This window comes from Littorina saxatilis, linkage group LG2 (assembly GCF_037325665.1).
Source record: "Littorina saxatilis isolate snail1 linkage group LG2, US_GU_Lsax_2.0, whole genome shotgun sequence".
In the NCBI taxonomy this organism is placed as follows: Eukaryota; Metazoa; Mollusca; class Gastropoda; order Littorinimorpha; family Littorinidae; genus Littorina; species Littorina saxatilis.
This window is the reverse complement of record NC_090246.1, coordinates 47,729,671-47,752,150: the sequence shown is the minus strand read 5'-3', so window position 1 is coordinate 47,752,150 and position 22,480 is coordinate 47,729,671. Positions and strand designations below refer to the sequence as shown.

The window sequence follows — 22,480 nt, the reverse complement described above, 5'->3', positions numbered from 1 at the left end:
GGCCTCTCCAGAACGCCGTTGGTGGCCTGGAACTTCTGATGCAGCCTGACCACGACAGAATAGGACACTCCGAATCGTCTGCCCACTTCTCGCTTGCTTACGCCGTCTTGCAGCCATGCGATGGCCCGGGCTTTGTTGAAGGTGGTCACCTTTCGTCTGGGAGGCATAGTGAGAAGATGGTGGCTGGCGGAAATTCGCGGGGCTATAAAGCCTAATTGGTGACAACAGTTCACTCTCAACACATCCTCCCTGCACGTGCATAACGAATTTTTCATCTTTCCCGCCCAGGCTTGCCCACGCGCCAGCGTAAAAATGGTCCACTTTTCGCAGTTTGGCAGTTTCTGTCTCGTGCCCTAGCCAGGCCTCCGTGGATCCCGAGCAAGTTCCCTGCTAACACAGCATTGCTCACCCACTGGTGTGTACGGCCTGACAGCCATTTGGCTTTATAAACTTAGGAACAAGGAGTTTGGCCCAGATGAAGTCAGCTGGTTTTTTCAAGGGCGGTCCCTAACTTTTGCCGTTCAGTATATTTTCAAAAACGTTGGACAAAATTCTATTTTAGGACTCGGCCAGTCAAAACCTTGCCGTGACTCTGATATTTGACGATCGCCCTCAAGAATTGGGTCATGTCTGGAAGTCATTAAACGTAAATAGTGTATAAGCTCTACCACCTGTGGAAACCACAAAGAGAAGTTTTGTTGGTTCAAGGACGGACTTTCGACTATACCAACGAAACTGCTCGCGACTATGACTAACTGACTAATCAGGTGAGCAATACATGTGCATGAATGAGTGCGTGTTTTCTTTTGTTTGGTTGTCTGCTTGGTTGTCTGCGTTGCACGTTTACCAGATCAGCCTACCTCAGTTTTCTGAAGGGAACATGTAACAGAACCAGCTTTCTCCAACTTCGCTGAATTCTGAGAGAAAAACACACACACACACACACACACACACACACACACACATACACACACACACACACACACACACACAGGCACACGCACACGCATATATACACACACACACATACACACACACACACACATACACACACATACACACACACACACAGGCACACATACATACACACACACACACACACACATACACACACAACCACAACCACACACACATACATACACACGCACGCGCGCGCACGTACATACTTTATATCAATCAGAGGGGAAAGAGAGAGAGAGAGAGAGAGAGAGAGAGAGAGAGAGAGAGAGAGAGAGAGAGAGAGAGAGAGAGAGAGAGAGAGAGAGAGAGAGAGAGAGATCTCGGTTTGCAACGAAAAGGGGACACTTCTTTTTGAAAGAATAAATGAGGCATGCGCGTGTCTGTTAAACAGAATATTAAACAACATAAAATGCGTAATGCTGGTATTTTACCTCAAAACCTGATAGAAAGATGTATTTGTTCAGATATCCAGTCCCTCCGACGATCACTTGCTTCGTCTCTTTGATGAAGGCTAAACTGCAAAATGTACAGGATATTCTCATATGATTATCCATGATCGAAATAGGCCTACAACACAAAGGGTTCCATCATTCACATATTTCCTCATTTAGCACCACCTGTCTTTGAATACATATGAAGCCTACTAACCGTACAATGAGACGTCCAAAATCACTCAGAAGGCGTTTGATAAACAGAAAAATACTCAAAAGTAAATTTCGACCCTAATTGTGGCGAATTTACATCTGCTTTGAAACGTCGGACCATGGGAGGTGTCGTTATTCGGAGGTCAATCACAGTGTTAGAGGCATCCGTGCTAATAACATCGGTCGGAAAAGCGTTATGTGAGGGTTTACTGTATATAGAATGGTGTGCAGTGACAGTATATATGTCAATCTGAACTGAGAGCCTAGTTTGAACAGGACAGCTAGTTTCTACAAACGGGAAAGCACACGGTAACAAACGCGTGAAGGTGAGATAAATATAGGTTATACACTCCGAGTTCTGATTATCTTGCATATTTTCCGGAGGGTCGATTTTCATATATTACCGAGCCTTTGGCGAGGTAATACATGAAAATCGACCCGAGGGAAAATATGCAAGATATTCAGGACGAGGTGTGTAAGCTATTTATCCCATTACTCCACGTTTTCACTAAAAAAAACTTACTTTTTCCACTAATACCTGCCCATGCCTGTTTTCAGCTTGCCAAAAGCCTCCGCAGTCGAAATTCATGTCAATGAATTCATGCGCAAAGCTAGTTCCCATTTTTCAGCATTATGGACGGCGTCATTCGACTTGTATGTGGACATTCAGTCATTCATATTGCTTATAAAAAGGTCTGCTATCTGCTTTTACATTTTGAAAGTCATTTTAAAATATCTCTGTGTATATTTGACATCGGCTTTCGTTATACTCAATTCCGCATACCGGTTTATATTTTTACCAGAAATGTGCACGATAATGGCAGCGCAACAAATTCAGTTCGGGCCGTGCTGGTTTGATCGTTGAACCAAGTCAGTTCGCATGCAGTGTTACTGTTTGTCAGTCGGGGATAGAAATGTTGGCTGTCATCGCGCTGTTCTGCTTTGGTTTTCACACGTGGATCACTTACATATTCAGTCGTCGGGTTTAGGTGAGCCATAGCTTCAATACTTCGCCTGTTGTAGACGTTAGGCAATAAAGCTTGGAAGTTGTATGTCGGCACTGAGAGTCGGTCGCGGTACATCGCTTTCTACTTTGTCCCGGTCTTGAGTTTGACTCGAACACCTAAGGCCGGTTGGATAGGCTACACTGATCTAACACCTCACATCCTCTTCTCTTCCCCATATATCTTAACTGTATCTCCAACTTCTTTTCGTCTTCTTCTTTTCATTTTTGTGCCACTCCCTCATTCCTCTCTCTCTCTCTCTCTCTCTCTCTCTCTCTCTCTCTCTCTCTCTCTCTCTCTCTCTCTCTCTCTCTCTCTCACGGTTCTGTGTAGATGGCTGGCTGTGTAAAAATTAGGGAGTATCGTCCCTTGATCCCACTCGCGATACTCGTTGAACATGCCTTTGACCATGCAGTCGCTTCAGCCAGCGAAATATCTCGACTCCGCTCTTTAAATCCATGCAGAATGTGCGTATCGTATGAAGTATTCTTTATTTTCTCAATATTGACACATGTAGGCCTGTACCTATACGTGATAATTATTGACTTTGACTAGGTAGCGGCAGTCAAAACTTGGTTTTGAAGTGAGAGTGAATGTTTTGTGATGTCTTGAAAGAAAAATAAAGTACAAGCAAAACACACAAAAAAGTAAGTGGATACCTTTATTAGTTCCTGAGATTTTGATATTTTAGTACATACGCTGTCGCGACTCTGCTTAAAACTGTAAAATAGGGCAACTTCAGCAGCATGTGGGTACCACATAGTTATCCTCAGCCCTTTCAACTTTTCAGGATCTGTTATCAGCAACCAAGAATAGAAAAAACACATAGTTCTAGCCCTCTAATCTCATATGGCTTCTGTCAGCAAGCATGCAAACTTCACGAAAAACACAATTAAACCCATCGCAAAACTGCACGGGAGGGCAACTTTGGGTCATCACAATTCACACAATATGTATAGCAGCTGTCTGAAACTTTCACATATTCCAAACAAATGTGTGTAGAACATGGCTATTTTTTTTCAGACAGCTTAGTTCAATGCTTTTGGAGTATAAGAGCCTCAAAAATGTCAAAAACCTCAATTTGTCAAGCGGAAAAACAGGAAAATTACAGTTTTTCGCACTTCAAGGCCAATAATTAAGAAACTATTTAAGATACAACGAAAAATTTTGGTGTGTAGATAGATTACAGTGTAATCTTTACAGACATCAGTAAAATTCAGTGTAATGTTGAAAATAATCCCCCAAGAGTGGACAAACCCCCCCCCCCCCCCCCCCAGAGGGGGGTAGCACATTTCAGATTGAAATATTTCAGAAACTACTGAAAATACAGCCATGATTTTTGGTGTGTAGATTGATTACAATGTTATCTTCACAAATATGTGTTCAATCAAGTACACTACATTGGGGTGTGCACGTTAAAGATCCCACGATTGACAAAAGGGTCTTTCCTGGCAAAATTGTATAGGCTTAGATAAAAATGTCACTGTTATCCCTGCGCCTTGAATATGTGCGCGATATAAATTGCATAAAAAAAAAAAATTTTAAATTAAAAAAATATATATATAAATCCCTGCGCTTAGAACTGTACCCACGGAATATGCGCGATATAAGCCTCATATTGATTGATTGATTGAAGTAAGATCTAGAGAATACTACATGGCTTGCTGTGTCGTACCAGATTTACACGAGTTGTTTTTTGACTCACATGCGAAGCAAAAGTGAGTCTATGTACTCACCCGAGTCGTCCGTCCGTCCGTCCCGGCGTCCGCCCGGAAAACTTTAACGTTGGATATTTCTTGGACACTATTAAGTCTATCAACACCTGATGTGGCCTGATGGTGTATGGTTACAAGATCTCAAAAAACATGTGCGGCAACTTGACCTCACATCAAGTTCAAGGTCACAGGGGCCGTAATTGTTGTCTTAAAAACGGCCATTTTTCACATTTTCTTCTGAAGTTATCGAGAATGGCAACCTTAGCTATGTATGCTATACAGGGCAATGTAAGCCCTATCTTTGGACACCAGTTTGGTTGACCTTGCTTCAAGGTCAAGGTCGCAAGGGTCCTTTAAAGTTGGATTGTATACATATTTTGAAGTGACCTTGACCCTGAACTATGGAAGATAACTGTTTCAAACTTAAAAATTATGTGGGGCACATGTTATGCTTTCATCATGAGACACATTTGGTCGCATATGATCAAGGTCACTTTGACCCTTATGAAATGTGACCAAAATAAGGTAGTGAACCACTAAAAGTGACCATATCTCATGGTAGAAAGAGCCAATAAGCACCATTGTACTTCCTATGTCTTGAATTAACAGCTTTGTGTTGCATGACCTTAGATGACCTTGACCTTGGGTCAAGGTCACATGTATTTTGGTAGGAAAAATGTGTAAAGCAGTTCTTAGTGTATGATGTCATTGCTAGGTTTAGTTATTTGACCTTGACCCTGAAGGTCAAGGTCATGTAAAGGTCAAGGATGTGAGTCGTATGGGCTTTGCCCTTCTTGTTTAAATAGTGAACTGCGAAAGCGAGCTGTTTACTATTTGAAAAAGCAACGAGTGTAAATCTGGTACGACACAGCAAGCCATGTAGTATTCTGTTTATCCTACATTATATACTTCTGTGCCAGATCTAACTAAAAGTCACCGACAGCGATATTGCCTTTGGATCAACCGCTTTAGAACTTCAAACCACTTTACTCAATTTGACATTCATTCCTCCGCCATGACACACACTCTCAAACTAGGACAAAGTAGTTCGCCTTTGTCAACACTGTTAAGTTTAATATTCGAACAATCAAAACCGAGTACCTGCAAAACCGGTAAAATCCGTTGCGTTGATCGCGAGTCATGGCGGAGTATTCGAGCGAAGCAATGGTGACGCACGCTTCGAGACAATTTGTGGAAGAAATCAAACCCATCACTTCAAAATATACCAGATAAAAAGAAAAGCAGTGGCCACAGGATAAAAGAAACCAAAAGGAACAACAACAGCAAAGCATATCCTTCCTCGATAGGATTAGCTTGACCTTCCGGTTTATCCCATGTACTACTAATTTACATAGCTTGACCTTCCGGTTGACCTCATTTACATGATATACACACGTGTGATTTGAACGATTTTTATCTCACGGTTATCTCTCTCACGTATGTGGGATAAATTTACTAACATTGTTCACAGTTCTCTGGGGAAAACTAAATTCTTGCAAAGTGCACAGTCGGATGAGAAGTGACAGTCAAATGCATATATACCCCTTCTTCAAAGTCAGTCAAACAAAGTTGTCAGTCAAGTACTGCTTGAAACAGGTGTACATGGCAGGCAGGTTTGCTGGAGATTCGACTGTGAATGTTCTGCCAGAAGAAGAAAATGGTGCAAGCACAATGTTGTGTCCAAAAACAACCGATGCAGGAATCTGGCAGAAGTCAGCGATAGGTTCTCCTTTTTGTGGAACGATATTAGATCGAGCACCATGCCATTCACAAGTTCTGATGGACGGTCAAGGTCTTCCAGAAGGTCCGGATTGAGCAGGTGGTTTCTTGTGATCCTATGTTTCAGCAAATGAACCCCAACATTCCGGCCCATGATGCAACGCCCTGCGTCGATATCCAAAAATGCTTCTAGTTCTAATCCAGTCTTATTCCCCAGCTTTGTTGCTTCTTTCACTGTTCCCTCAATTTCTGCCTTGATTTCAAGTCCTTGCAGCAAGTTCACTCGAACACTTTGGGGAGAAATTAAACCAGGTCACTCCAATCCCTCCCTGTTTCCAACCGAAGCAGATCCAGCTGCAACAATAGCTTGTTGGTCAGTGGTACCAGCTGAAGTTTGGGTGGTCGACCTCTTCCAGTTGCTGTGAGTGTGAAAGCAGACTTCATTTGCTGGAAGTGAGCATCATCTGTAACACGCACAAACAAAACAAAAATGTAATACTATGTTCATAATATTTTTGTACTGAAACCATGAAGGCTACCAGTAAGTTCGTCACGCGGTAGATTCGTCACCCGTGACGAAATTACTGGCAGGGGTGGGCGGGTGTTAAGCTTAGAGCTTATGCTTTCAGATGTTTGATTTGTGGGAGAGATTCAAGATTCACTGACATTTTTTAGAGAGAGAGAAAGAGAGAGAGAGAGAGAGAGAAAGAGAGAGAGAGTTGTTATTTTAAAACCCGAGATCTACTCATTGTGCAGTTCTCAACTGAGCAGTTTTCAGACGACACAGTCCGAGCGTTGTTATTTTAAAACCCGAGATCTACTCATTGAGCAGTTCTCAACCCGAGATCTACTCATTGAGCAGTTCTCAAAAGCATGTAGTCTGAGAGAGGGAGCGAGAGAGAGAGAGAGAGAGAGAGAGAGAGAGAGAGAGAGACGGACGGACGTACATACACCCATATCCATGACACGCACGCACACACACGCACGTACAAACGCACAAACACTCACACACACCATCGCACACACACCCACACACTGACTAACACCCACACACGCGCGACCAAGAGAGAGAGAGAGGGAGTCCTATGACTTCAACCTCACTGTCAAGGAGGCAGAGAAACTCAATGTGAGGAGAGGGAGGGGTGGAAGGAGGTGAGAGAGAGAGAGAGAGAGAGAGAGAGAGATAGAGAGAGCCGCGCTCGGACTACTGTGGCGAAGTTACCGGGACCGGTGACGAATCTACCGTGTGACGAACTTACTGGAAGCCACCATGAAGGCCTGTTTACTTTCAGTTTTACTTTTGTCCCAAAACAAAAGTTTGCTTTGTTTTTCTGTCATGTATTTGGTTATTTTTTAACTCGTTTCTAATTTATTATATCACCTTGCTTGTCATGAGAAACAAATTAGTAATCACACAAGTTTGATGGACCATAAACTCTGATTAACTGGGGGGAAAAGGAAGAAGGAATGGAGATGCGCTAGGGTCAGTGCATGTAAGCTACGCTACTCGTTGCTAGGCCTAGTCTTGCACTTCCGGTTTTAGCAAAGGAACAATTATTCCTTTTAATCCTAATTTAATCCTCAAGAAAACAACAACTGAGAAACAAAAACCATCGGAGTAATAATTCAAGATTAGTTTGAAACAAATATATCACATGTACGGCGAAAGGCAAAAAATAACTTAGGTCGTTTATCGAGTACCCCCATTTCAACACCCAATACAAAATGACCCAGCACAAACTACTATCATCAAAATGAAAACTACGCACTCAAAACGCTAAATTCAGCAGAATGGTTCGACAGATCAACTTCTAAACACTAAATGAACAGAAAAACATCAACACTTACCAAGGATGGGTTTGATTTCTTCCACAAATTGTCTCGAAGCGTGCGTCACCATCGCTTCGCTTGAATACTCCGCCATGACTCGCGATCAACGCAACGGATTTTACCGGTTTTGCAGGTCCTCGGTTTTGATTGGCTCGCGCTTCGCGCGCATGAATCTTAAACGGAAACTTCCATATTTGGAGGATTCACAAGAAATCGGACTTTCTAGCGCATCTTTTACGACTACGATCGTTTGAGTTGTTTTTAAGTTACGAAAGGTTAAAGTTGGGCAATTTTTTATTGTCCATGTCTAAAATCCACCATCGATTTAATCTAAAAAATACCCCCCCTAGAAAGAAAAGGGACTCTTTCTTTAGCAGTTGACACTGGTTTCCGATCGTTGAATGAAACTATTTTTAGAAAATACAACGCCGAAAGGGAAACACCACAAAAAGTTGAAGAGCAAGTAGTAATGGCGGTCGCGTCACGGCTGTCCGAAAATCCGGAGAGAGTATTTGTGATTCACGCACACGCATTCAATCCAAGCACATTTTGCAAACAAATGGCATGGGGTAAAAGACAAAGAATCCAACTTCATTTCTGTAGTTTCCATTTTCAATAATATGCCATATATTGAAAGCTGTCGGAAATTGAAAACGTGTTATTTTCAGCACAGATCTCGCTTTCCCGCATGGGACTAGCGTTACTGCCGCTACCTACTTTGACACCACAAAATATTTCAGTCGTATGTTGAAAAAAGTAGTCCATCTGTAAACTCTGAATATGCAGATGACCTCTATAAATTATTCAATTGTACTGTGAAATCAAAGACAATGACCAATGACAGTTGAGATCGAAACTCGGTTGTGATGGGATATCCATATGGTTGTGATGGAATATTCAGAATAAGGCCTATAAAAAAAAATAGGTGTGGTTACGGTAACCCGACCTACCCTATTTTTTGGGGCCGACCCTATAACTTTTTATTACATTTGTCACACAAAAAAAAAAAAAACAAAAAAAAAAAACAGTGCAAAAAACGCAATGAAAGCGAAAGCGCCCGTGTCGCACACTTATTTCCCTGTCAAGTACCGTACTTTCCGGGTCATAAGGCGCGACTTTTTTTCCTCGAGTTCGACCCCTGCGTCTTGTATAACGAAGCGCCTAATCCGTGTATGAAATACGAAAAAAATCAAAGAGACCGCTTGAGTACCAGTCAAACAACTTGTGATAATGCATGTTTCAGCTACTAGGTACTGCCCTGCCTTTGATCTTGCCGCACACACAGATTTCCACTCTGTTAAACTCGGTCACTGACCGGTCACTGACCCCGATGCAGGAAGTGTTTCCTCTCTCAGATATGACAGGGGAACCACCTCTCATGGCAAAAACTGGGTCATTGACCCATGGGAAGAAGGTCGTGTCTTTTAACAAGGCCACCCGGCTATCACAATGCCTTTGGTCACTGACCGGTCACTGACCCCGATGCAGGAAGTGTTTCCTCTCTCAGATATGACAGGGGAACCACCTCTCATGGCAAAAACTGGGTCATTTTGGTGCGCCCTATTGGCCCCCTGCGTCCAATGGGTGACTGGATTACAATTTTTTTTTGGTTTAAACTGTTTTATTTAACGTTTGTGCATTAATAAAAAGAAGGGGGTGCGTCTTAGATAACAAAGCGCCTTGTCACCCGGAAAATACGGTAGGTTTAATTTGTACACATTAGAAAAAAAAGTTTAAAAAAAAAAAAGTGATTGCCTACCTTCCTACCCTATTTTTTGGGGCTATGTTACCGTAACCACACCTATTATTTTTTTGGCCTAATCACCTCCTCAGCTAACAGAGACAAAGAGGCAGGTCATGGGATAAATATCATCATCTTCTTCTTCGTTCGTGGTCTCTGATTCTCACTTAAACTCGGCAACATAAAACAAAACATACAAACCTTTTTTTCTCTCAGCATGTTTATTGCCAAATATGTTAGGGTTGTTTTGGGCTGAACGCTGAATGCTATCTGCCTTAAGGCTCGAACAACAGGGGAAAAGTGTTGTCCAAAACCACACGGTTATATAACAGGGTGATGCAATAAGTAGTGTATTGCTTATTATTCATTTAATAATTTTTACTAAGTCAATCTAAGAGCAAATTTTGTTTTGACCATATGCTATCATTCTACGTACATTGAAGCAAATGCACACCAAATGTTAACACAAACAGTTCTGTTTCATGAATGTTGTGGTCAAATGACTTGAAGAGAAAAACGGTGTATTGTATGGTAGCTCCTGCCCTTAACAACACTTTCTACCCCACCTATGTTGACCAAGGTTTTTTTTAGCCGAAATCAGCTGTGCTGTAGCAGGTCACTCAGAATTGTAGGAACGGTGTAGTAACTGTGTATCAACACGCTGGAATGCAGGCATTGGATGGACGTTAGGCCAACACAAAAAATAGGTCTGTTTACGGTAACATAGGCCAAAAAAATAGGGTCGGTAGGTCGGGATTTTTTTTTTTTTCCAAAAAAACATATTTTTCTTTTTTTTTTCTTTTTTTTTCCCCAAATGCCAAAAAAAAAGTCTAGGGTCGCGGCGAAAAAAATAGGGTCGGTCGGGTTACCGTAAACAGACTATTTTTTTTTTTTTGCCTTACAGAAAGCGACTGAAGCTAACAGTCTGAGCGGATATTTCCGTACCTGGTCAGATAGAGCCATATGAGTACCTGGGAGACAATGAGTTAAAGGTAAGCTGAAAAAGGCCGGTCGGCTTACCCTAATCGAACAGTGTCTGGAGTGTAACCTAATAGTATTGCCTACCACATAGCGTTGTACAAGCATTCCACCGTCATCAACACCAGCAGTTCCATCTTTTCCTTGGACAGGACCAGAAGTAGCAGGCGTTCACCGATATCCAGAGCCACGTAAACCTGTTGACATTGCAAGGACAGCCAGGAATGAATTCGGGTTATGTATGTTACGGTTAACTTTTCTTTAAAAACTATGTTTTTAGTAAATTTCTAAACATTTTTTGTAAATTCATTATTAAATTTTATGATTTGTAATCGGGAAGTTGACAAATGTCCTAAACATTCCAAGAAATGTGTACATTTACTAAAAACATATTGTTCTGAGAAAACGATTGCTTTGTAGATTGAGTGGAAACCATTTATTTATTCTGACTTCCCTGAAAATTGACATACATTTACTCAATGCGAAAATAAACGATTATTATTATTTCATTGATTGTTAATAGACGTTTACAATACGGCAACATGCTGTGGACACTTGTTATGAATACACATTATCTCTCTGTTCCCCCCGTTTCTCTGTCTGTCTCTGTCGTTGTCTTTCTACGTCTCTCTCTACATCTCCTGTAGGGCAATATAGCTATACAACGACGCAATACTGAACAAGCCTAAAACACATCATTCCCGCCCACCCCCCCCCCCCCGCCCCTCTCTCTCTCTCCCCCTCTCTATCTCTCTGCGTCTCTTTCTCTCTCAACAATTATAACCATCAGTAACATTAATGAACGAAACTAATGTCATTATATCTATCTGTCTCTCTCCCGCGTCTCTCTCCCTGTCTTTCTCCCTCCCTCTCTCTCTCTCCTCCCCCTCTCTCTTTTTCTCTCTGTCTTTCTCTCTGTCACAAAGATGTAAGTAAGGTATTTGGAGATAGGTTGGGTTTTGTAAAGACGTCGTGAGTTTAACCTCCCTAAAGAATGGATTGTTGATGCGTAGACAGGTTAGAAGCGATATCACGGGTTTCGTGCGATTCACGAGGAAATAGCCCTGGCTTAACAGAATTGTGTTTACGAGTTTGAAAGATATAGCTGGGTTGAGACTGAGAGAGTTCACAGCGATTCAAACTAGAAACCAAGGAGGTTGGGTTTCGCTTGTCGTCTTGTTCTGGGAACAAGCACTCCTTCTTGAGACGGGTCTCTAAGGTAAATGAGTTTTTATGTTGTATAATATTGAAGCTTGAATACATAGCTGGAATGTAAATGTTAGTGTATGCAAAGTGTACTAAATTCTAGTGTGAAGTTTTTAAGAGGATTCTCGTTGAGATTGTATTACGTTTTGTTGGGTAATTTCTTGAGCATAAATGTTGTTACGCATTTATGTTATGTTAAAGATGTTGATGCTATGTATGGTAGTGTCATTAATGGATTAAGTGATCCATGGGTTAAGTATAGCTTGGATATTGATTGTGGACGGAATGACATACATGGAATGATGTCAGAAGTACGTGTGTAATGTTTAGTTGTGAATGTAGAATGGAGAATGAGAGTGTGATCATTAGGCCTATTATGTTTGGATTACGTTAGGTACTTAGTAAATATGGCCAAGAGGGAGAGAAATGGAAGAATGAACGAGAGAGATGATACACGACTGTTTAGAAAGAAGAGATTGTTTAAGACTTGGGTTAATTCTTTAGGAGTTTCCATGACGGTGTCCGGGGGGTTGGAACCCACACTGGAGAGTTCGTGACGATGTCAGGACAAGAAGTCACATCGGCGAAGGTGGATGGACGGTGGAGTCCCCATCAACACTGGACGTTGAGACGTACCGGTACCTTTCGCTAAGGGCGAAGTAGTGTTTCTCGGGGAGGAACGTGAAATATGGATAACAGTATCGGCATGGATTACAGTGGCACAAGAGTGTGTAAAGGACGGCATGAAGTGAGAACTACGAACTCGTGAGTGTCTGTCAACATCCTCTCTTGTGGAATAACCTAATATTGAGATAGTTAGGTTACGGAAGATTGTTATACTATGTACTCACATGCATTGAGTGATTGCAATATCACTGTGTGAACTGTGCGTTCGTGAGTGGTGATTGGTATTGCTGTATTGATGTGAAGAATTGTATTATTTGTGAGGAAATAATAAGTCTGTATCCTCCCAGATTCTGTGTGTGAAGTGTGTAGTGCGAAGAGTGAAAGAGTCAGTTTAGGCCAAAAAAAAAAAATAGGTCTGTTTACGGTAACCCGACCGACCCTAGTTTTTTCGCGCGACCCTAGACTTTTTTTTGGCATTTGGGAAAAAAAAAAAAAAAAAAAAAAAATCTTGTTTTTTTGGCAAAATAACGTAAAAATATGGTTTTTTTGGGAAAAAAAAAAAAAAAAAAAAAAAATTCCCGACCTACCGACCCTATTTTTTTGGCCTATGTTACCGTAAACAGACCTATTTTTTTTTGGCCTTAACTAGATAGGGCAGAGCACGTAATAATAAAAAATAACTTCTTTATTCGCATATTCCACTTCATGACACTCTCTCAACAATTATAACCATCAGTGAAATTAATGAACAAAACCAATAGCGTCATTAAATCTCTCTTTCTCCCGCGACTCTCTCCCTCTCTATATCCCCCCTTCTCATTCTTTCTCCCCCCTCTCTTTCTCCTCCCTCTCTTTCTCCCCCCCCCCCTCTCTTTCTCTCTTTCTCTCTCTCTCTCTCTCTCTCTCTCTCTCTCTCTCTCTCTCTCTCTCTCTCTCTCTCTCTCTCCTCTGAACAAACTAGAAATTCACAAGAGCGAGGGATATATATAGAAGGAGAGGGACGAGGTGAAGCACTAGATGAATACCCGCTTCGCCGGGTACGGCTTCGCCGGGAATAAGTAGAGCCGAATACCCGGCTTCGCCGGGGACCCGGCTTTGCCGGGTGTACGACGGCTTCGCCGGCGCACCGTACGAAGGAAGGGAGATAAACGCGCAAAACACTGGAGAAGATAAGGAAGAGTTACTGGGAATGGATGTACAGAAAAACCAAAATCGGTTCAGCGCTGAGAGCACGCACGTGTTCAAAATTTTCCACGATTGTGTCCGGGGTCTACCTGAATATGCCCACCAAATTTGAAGCAGATCCATCGAGAACTTTGGCCGTGAATCGTAAACAGTACACACAGACAGACAGACAGACACACACAAGCCGTATATAATTACAACTAATACCCGTGCTCCGCACGGGATTTTTTCTTCTTCATTAATTACAGAGTTAATTATGAATTAGCAACAACAAAAACGTGTTCAATCTGCAATGGCACGCGCGTACAGAACAAAATGCCATACATTTATTGGGAGAGATAAAAAAATTAAAAAAAAGGGCACAGTGGTGGATTGGCCATGACTTGTGCAGTGACAACAGTAACATATCTAGGGCAGATCAGTCAGTTAAAGGGGTATTCTTGCCATCAGCCAATACTAATCAAGAAAGACTATTGAAAATGATCTTGTACGCTGATGATATTACGCTTTTTCTGAAAGGCACTGATGATGTGCAAAATGCTCTGACATTGGTGTCATATTTCTCCAAGTTCTCAGGACTGGCTGTGAACAGACTGAAATCGGAGGCCATGTGGTTGGGTTCACAGAAGTACTCTGAGGAGCAGCCATGTGGCTTCAGATGGAAATCAAAAGTCAAAATTCTTGGTATATATTTTAGTAATAATCTGGAAGCCTCGGAAATCGAAGAAAACTGGACGGAAAAAATTAATCATATTCAGAGCACAATGATTAAGTGGTCTAAGAGAAACTGCAGTATAATGGGAAAGATTTGCCTTGTAAAATCACTTTTGATCCCTCAATTAACACATGCTTTGCAAGCTTTGATTATACCCGAAAAGATCATATGTAAACTGAACTCAGTGTTTTTCAGATTCATTTGGAAAAAAAGATTTTCAAACACAAAAGCCTATGAAAAGGTAAAACGAAAAGTTATGTGCCAGGAAACAAGTAAAGGTGGCCTAAATATGATTGACTTGGGTGACTTTCAAAAATCCTTTGTACTTGGATGGTTTTCGAAATTACTGCAACCAAACGAAGAAGCTTGGAAAAGTATTCCACTCAGTATGTTCTCCAAACTCGGAAAAAATCTATGCTGCTTTCAAGCAAACGTCAAACCAGCCTTATTTAAAGGGTTGGGGTTGATTACAAACAAGTTCTGGAAAAGCGTTTTAGAATGTTGGCTTGACAACCATGAAAAGATATTACCATGCGTGAAAAAAATGACCCAGCTGGAGAATTTATGCCTATGGAATAACTCTCTAATTGCTTATCGTGGCAAGACAATGTTTCTACGTGATTGGGTTACATCTGATATATGCTATGTGAAGGATTTATACGAGAATAATATGTTTTTACCATTTCACAGGATTTGTGAAAGAGTTGGGCATAAACCAACAAGACTATTTGAATATGGGGCAATTCGCACAGCAATAGCATCCCTTTTTTTGAAGATGAATGATAATGGAATACAAGCTATGAAGGTAATGGATTATCAAAAAATAAGTACATTTAAACCCAGGCAGTTTCGTAAATTAATGGTAGACGCTTATCAAACTGAGACTATTGCAGTCAGTTTCTGGAAAAGAAAGATGGGAATTGAAATAAACAAGGACATTTGGCAGATAGCAAGCAAGGCATCAAAAGAAGTAAGATTGAGACTGCTACACTGGAAAATAACTCATAACATTTATCCAACGAACATTATATTGTATAAAATGGGCATTGCTGAGAGTATTAGTTGTACACATTGTACAGAAGAGACAGATTATATCGAACATTTCTTTTATTATTGTATAAAAATAAGCAAAGTGTGGAATCTTGTTGAAGAAGCCTTCTTCACCGCTTGTTCAAAAAGAATTCATGTTGATGTGCGGGATGCCCTATTTGGCCTAGTTAAAAGGAATTCTATTTCATCCGCTGAAGCAAACTATGTCAATTTGCTGATCTTGATTGCAAAAATGTGCATAGGTATTTATAGATACGGTACCCCTTTAGAGATCGGATGTATTTTTGAAAAAGAGTTAAGTTTAAGAAAAATAATTGACTTGTGACTCGCATATATGTTGCTATCTGTGAAATTGAAATAAAGAAACGTTAGGTAACAAAAGGAGAAATGATGACGGAAGAAAATATAGGACAAAATGTATAAAAATAAAAAAAAATAGGTGGAGAGAGAGAAGATAGAACGAGAGGAGACAGTGAGAGAGAGAGAAAGAGAGAGAGAGAGAGAGAGAGAGAGAGAGAGAGAGAGAGAGAGAGAGAGATTGGCAGACTATGGGAGAGAGGGGGAGAGAGAGACCGACAGAGTATGGGGGAGAGGAGAGAGAGAGAGAGAGAGAGAGAGAGAGAGAGAGAGAGAGAGAGAGAGAGAGAGAGAGAGAGAGAGAGAGAGAGAGACGAAGCAAAAAAGAAGAACAAAGAAGAAGACAGAAAATTCCGAAGAACAAAATTCAGAAAAAACAGACAAGTCGAAGAGAAAGAAAGTGGATGCAGAGAAAGACAGACTAGGGAGTGAGTGAGAGAGAGAGAGAGAGAGAGAGAGAGAGAGAGAGAGAGAGAGAGAGAGAGAGAGAGAGAGAGAGAGAGAGAGAGAGATGTTGTGTGGACAAGTGTGAGAAAGAGAGAGAGAGAGAGAGAGAGAGAGAGAGAGAGAGAGAGAGAGAGAGAGAGAGAGAGGGTAAATGTAAAAAAAAAAATTAAAAACAATTGTCCATGATCTGTTTACTGTCCATTGAGTGTGAAGCTGAGAGAAAGAGTGAGACTGAAGGAAAACAATAATAACTTAATAAGAATTAAAATGATTATAAAAAAAATAACAAAAAAACTTCCGATATAAAAAAATTTTTTAAAAAAACGCACGCACATGTGTGATTAACAATGTCTGATCTCCTAAAAAAAAAACGAAAAAAATAAAAAAATAAAAAAATAAAAAAAAAACAGTAACATATCAAATTTTGAAGTAATTGCGACAAAGTTACCCCCAAAAAGCGCTAGCACACACAGAAGTGAACAACAAAATGTGATAAAACATCAAACCTAAGAAAAGCAGCGTTCAATATGCAATGAACTGCAAACCATTTACACAGCAGCAAACATGTGACGCTTTCTGAAATTTCGGTCAGTATAGCCATATTTTCTTTTTACCAGGCTCGGCGCTTGAATACACTTTCTTTGTTTTCTTGCGTAGCTGTTCGCCATTAGTAATGCAAGAATCTACAGCTTGGTGAAGGCAGACAGTTACGAAGGAAAGGCTAAATGCGGCAAAACAAAAAAAGTGGCTACATTTACCGAAATCTCAGAAAATATGACACATGGGAATGAAACAAACACATAAACACAGCATTAAATGAGCGAATAGTGTGCACAGTACAAAAAAAAGTGTTATACATCAGCAAATAGGAATGAAAAAGTAACCCAGTGGTAAATATACAGTGGGTTCTGTGAACAATAACAAATCATATAATTGGGAAAGAATAAAACAGCGTTAAATTGAACCCTTTTTTGCGATTTCAGTCAATGTGGACAGTCTGCGAATTCAATCAATGTGACAAAATCATTTTGTCACGCTTCAACTAAGATGATGAATGCTAGTTAAAATATGTAAAAGAATATAATTATAACACCAATCATATAATTGGGAAAGAAATCTCGTCGCAGTACCCCGACAGCTCGAGTCACCCACAATGAAACGTTTGTACGATTGACTGGACTTAAACAAATTAGCGGTTACATTGACATAAGTGAGGGACATAAATGTGCAAAAAAATGTGCCCAGAGGACAATAGTACTGTTGTACACATCACCATATATATGTCTTGAGACGGCGAAAAAAACCAGCACTAAATGGAACAAAATTTGTACACTTCAGCAAACATGTGAGTGAAAAATAAAATGTTAACCCTTACACTGGTGCAATTCTGTAACACATGTTACATAGCCACTGGTGATTTAACAGAGAGAAAAATAACAAAACAAGAAGGGCAAAGCCCATACGACTCACATGCTTGACCTAAACCTAGCAATGACATCATACACTAAGAACTGCTTTACACATTTTTCCTACCAAAATACATGTGACCTTGACCCAAGGTCAAGGTCATCCAAGGTCATGCAACACAAAGCTGTTAATTCAAGACATAGGAAGTACAATGGTGCTTATTGGCTCTTTCTACCATGAGATATGGTCACTTTTAGTGGTTCACTACCTTATTTTGGTCACATTTCATAAGGGGCAAAGTGACCTTGACCTTGATCATATGTGACCAAATGTGTCTCATGATGAAAGCATAACATGTGCCCCACATAATTTTTAAGTTTGAAACAGTTATCTTCCATAGTTCAGGGTCAAGGTCACTTCAAAATATGTATACAATCCAACTTTGAAGAGCTCCTGTGACCTTGACCTTGAAGCAAGGTAAACCAAACTGGTATCAAAAGATGGGGCTTACTTTGCCCTATATATCATATATAGGTGAGGTATTCAATCTCAAAAACTTCAGAGAAAATGGGAAAAATTTGAAAAATAGCTGTTTTTTGGACAACATATATGGCCCCTGCGACCTTGACCTTGAAGCAAGGTCAAGATGCTATGCATGTTTTTTGGGGCCTTGTCATCATACACCATCTTGCCAAATTTGGTACTGATAGACTGAATAGTGTCCAAGAAATATCCAACGTTAAAGTTTTCCGGACGGACGGACGGACGGACGGACGACTCGGGTGAGTACATAGAATCACTTTTGCTTCGCATGTGAGTCAAAAAACGATCATATAGGTTTTCGCATCCATGGTGACAGTATACGTAACAGGTGACAGTATACGTAAAGTAGCGCGCCATATGTCGCGACATCCAGCCTAAGGGTTAAAATGTGAAATTGGTTCTGCGTTCTGCGAACAAAATAATGTTTACACATGCATTGTGCACAGAGAACAAAAGTTTACAGATCACCATGCATATATATGGCATTATGATGGTTAGGCCTGAAGAAATAAATTTGCTTCTATCTATATATATATACGACTTGTGTCTGTGTGTCTGTGTGTCTGTCTGTGTGTCTGTGTGTGAGTTCGCGATGCACGGCCAAAGTTCTCGATGGATCTGCTTCAAATTTGGTGGGCATATTCAGGTAGACCCGGTACAGGACACAACCTGGTCGATATTTCAACACGTGCTCTCAGCGCGCAGCGCTGAACCGATTTTGGTTCCACCTCAGCTATTTTGGTTCCACCTCAGCTACCCGGGCCCCCATACCGACACACCAAAGCCAAAGTTCTCGGTGGATCTTTTTCAAATTTGGACACCGTATTCAGCTACACCCCGGACACAATATCATCGATGAGATATTTCAACACGTGCTCTCAGCGCGCAGCGCTGAACCGAATTTGGTTTTTGTGTTCATTTCACCATTATAAGTAACTCTTCCTTATCTTCTCATCTTCTCCATGTTTTCAGCGTTTACCTCCCTTCCTTCGTATGGTATGAAGGGGGCATCTTCGGATATTCCCGGCGTTCTGTTACTATTTTTAGAAGGTCACCGCAGTGTCCAGAACGTAAATTGGACCCGTAAATTATCCTCACTGTAAAAGTGCAAAGGTAGAATCAATTTATAGCCACGCGAAAAATACACTGTCATCTATCTCTCTATAGATACGGCTTCTCTGTGTTTGTGTGTGTGTGTGTGTGTGTGTGTGTGTGTGTGTGTGTGTGTGTCTATGTGAGCAACACCTGTGCATTGTTCAGTTCTGTTTGTGATGTGGTCTGGCGGCTTTTGTGTAATTTTATGTCGGCATGTCGTGTTCTGTCACGTGCATGTCATGTCACACTCAGCACGAGTAATTCACTGCAGTTGCTGGCCCGTAGAGTGCGTTCTTTCACAAGCAAACATGCTGATTACATAGCGATTGCTTTAACGCACCTCGAGCTTACATAGCCAAGTCAGTGCTCAAATAGCGATTTTCTCCCGAATTCCTGAGGGTAAAGGGGGACAATCACATTTTCGTTGTGTCTTAAACACACGACACAGCTCCCTCTGCTCTTGGCGTGGGTCCAGAAAGGGGGCTAGCTGCCCTTGGTGGCGTTCCCACTCGCCCTGCAGGAGTCCTCGTGTTTCTCGGGAGAGAAGTGAAAGTCGCTAGAGGGGTGAGCTTCAGCTCACTCTTTGTCTAGGGACGCTTTTGTTACCCTGCTTTTATCCTGCCTTTTTAACCCTGAGCTGTTTGGCTTGTTTTTTCTTGGTGACCGTACCGTACCTTGTAAGTGATGAGCCAAGTTGCTAAACACAAACTGCCAAACACCACCTTTGCTGATAGGCGGGAAACGTTCATCTGGGTAGATAACTACTTTCCAACGGACACCACTGCTCTGAGGGAGCAAGATTGGTCCCTTAATATGGACCAAACAGCAAGCGGTTCTGACCGCGCCCCAGATATTCCCATGGAATCACTGAATGAGACTGACCGGGCCAGCCGGACTGGTCAGTCCCCAAAATCCAAACAGCTTAATAAAGCAATCACCAATGAGAAAACCAGCATATCTTCTCCTTTCAAGAGAAAGAGATTGCGGGAGGACGACCCTGAGGGGGGGCAGAGCTCTCCGGAATCTCTTCTCTTCCGGGATAGCCCCCCACGCTCTCAGATTACTGATCATTTTGAGGAAGACTTCACCGAAGTCAATCGTAAGAAGCCCAAAAAGAAAAAGAAGCAAAAGGTCCTCTGCGAGGGTCCCCCTCTTCAGGGAAACACAGGTATTTCCCATGCAACATCTGCCCGGGGGGTCGACACCTCCCAACCCCTAACCGAATCACAAGAAAACCAGACAACTCAACAGCCACTACCACCTGCCAATACACACACACACACAAAACAAAGACCCCGAAGAAAACTTCTTTACCAACCCAAGCAACCTCCTCCCTCCTTCTTAGAGTTCCCCGTGGTGGTGCAGGACCTGAAGGAGGGCCCTGCAACATTGCAGGGACTCGGCCTCAGGAGGAAAAAAACTTTTGACCTTGCCATCGGCGAGGTCAAAGAAATACGCATGCTGGCAGCTGGGAGCGTCCTGGTAGGGTGCTCCTCAGCATCACAACAAAACAAGCTATTGAGGCTGGACTCGATCGGCGGCATCAAAGTGAAATGCCACCGTCCGGAGGTAACAACCGAAGGTGTCATTAAACGCATACCCACAATACATTCAGGAACAGACCTGTCTGAGATGGCAGTGGGCGTGCGCGTCCGGATGGAGGATGGGAGTCTTGTAGAAAAGGGCCCCTCCTCGGTTCGATCTTTTCGCCGTCTTCTCCTTAGGGATGGGAAACCGTCTCAGGCGGTCCGTGTCACGTTTACAACGGCAATTCTTCCAGACAGCGTCGTTCTGGAGAGTGAGGTGTACGGCGTCGAACCCTACGCTCCTCCAGTGCGGCGCTGTACGAAGTGCCAGAGACTATCGCACCTAAAACAACAATGCAAATCAAAAGTGCAGATCTGCCCCCGATGTGGCTCCAAGGGCCACGACGGAGCGACGTGCACCAAGGCCAAACATTGCGTAAACTGCAAGGGCGAGCATTCCGCCGCTTATCTTGGATGCCCGGAAATGAGACTGAGGCTGCAGGCCAATAAGATCAGGTCGGCAGCATACATACCATATTCTGAGGCCCTGGATCGGGCGCGGCGCGAGCTCGCCAAACAACAAAATAAAACAGCGACTGCCCCAGCGGAAATGAGGGACTCCTTCTGGCGTCCCCCTCCGCAACCGATCCGGCGGACCTCAACCCCCCGGTCCGGGTACTCTTTGGCTGTCCAGAGACCCCCCCTGGGTGGGCAAGTAAATAAAATACAAGAAATCAAAAACAAAATGACCGAACATGACAATACACTCCTTCCAGTTCATGCGGACAGTTCTGCTGCAACCGCGAAGCACCAAACAACTTCGCAAAATCCAAATCCTGGCCCCCAGGCGCCCTGTAAGTCTCAGACGGCTCGGGCAGAGGCGCCGCTTCATGGGACCCCCGGGTTAAAGGCCTCGAAAGAAGAGCAGCTCTTCGAGAGGTTGATGGGGAGAATGGAGGAGGGATTGGCCCAGAGATTCAGAGAATACAAACTTAAAACTGAACAGGAAATAAAGCAGCAGATGAGGGAGGAGCAGGAGAAGGCAGAGCTTGAGCTAGCCGACGCTGCACTAGATAAGCTAAAAACAGGAGAGCAATATGCAAATTTAAATGAACAACAAAGAGGCCTTCAAGGTTTCATCGAGCAGTGCCTCGGCTTCATGGTTAAGGCCAGACAGATGCAGAGTCCTCTCGACCTGATCGACTCCCTCTCAGCTACATACACACAACTCTCCAACACCAAGGTTGAACGCTTCATTCCGGGCGGCGCCACTCTGGCGCTGGGCGCTCTTGCTGGTGCCAAGCAGTTGTCCGTGACGGATATGAAAGCTGTTAAAACCACTTTTTAACCTATTTTAAATCTGCCCTTTAACTTACCTTCTTTGTGCGTGTTAAAATGGCTGAACAAGGTGAAAGCGGTCACGGATTTATCATATTACAGTGGAACTGTCGCTCTATCAACTCTAACTTCTCTCAGCTATATAATTATATATCAAATCACTCTGCTGACATCTTAGTTATCCAGTCAGTCAAGAGAAAACGCTCCCTACTGCCTTCTATAGATGGTTTTGACTTCCCTCCCATAGTAGAGCAAAAGGGCTCAGGGCAACTCATTCAAACAGCTATTTATCTAAAGTCTTCCTTAAATTACAAACCCTTTGCACCTCTCATCCCTAGTTCAGAAAATCTCAGTACATGTGCTGTTGAAATCGAAATAAAAGGATCCAAAAAC

At 42.3% G+C, this 22,480-nt stretch overlaps 3 long non-coding RNA genes across 3 annotated transcripts; 1 reads left to right on the top strand and 2 right to left on the bottom strand.

Annotated features, from left to right (window-relative positions):
- Positions 1 to 860: 860 nt before the first annotated feature.
- Positions 861 to 10,783, bottom strand: LOC138956268 (uncharacterized). The gene is made up of 3 exons (XR_011452573.1): positions 10,679 to 10,783; positions 1,392 to 1,476; positions 861 to 917 (listed from the first exon to the last, which is right to left on the bottom strand). It is a non-coding gene; the product is annotated as an uncharacterized lncRNA (long non-coding RNA).
- Positions 3,257 to 8,431, bottom strand: LOC138959097 (uncharacterized). The gene is made up of 2 exons (XR_011453616.1): positions 7,891 to 8,431; positions 3,257 to 6,506 (listed from the first exon to the last, which is right to left on the bottom strand). It is a non-coding gene; the product is annotated as an uncharacterized lncRNA (long non-coding RNA).
- Positions 10,784 to 11,695: 912 nt separating the features above from the next.
- Positions 11,696 to 12,960, top strand: LOC138956259 (uncharacterized). The gene is made up of 2 exons (XR_011452571.1): positions 11,696 to 11,810; positions 12,302 to 12,960. It is a non-coding gene; the product is annotated as an uncharacterized lncRNA (long non-coding RNA).
- The last annotated feature ends 9,520 nt before the right edge of the window (positions 12,961 to 22,480 follow it).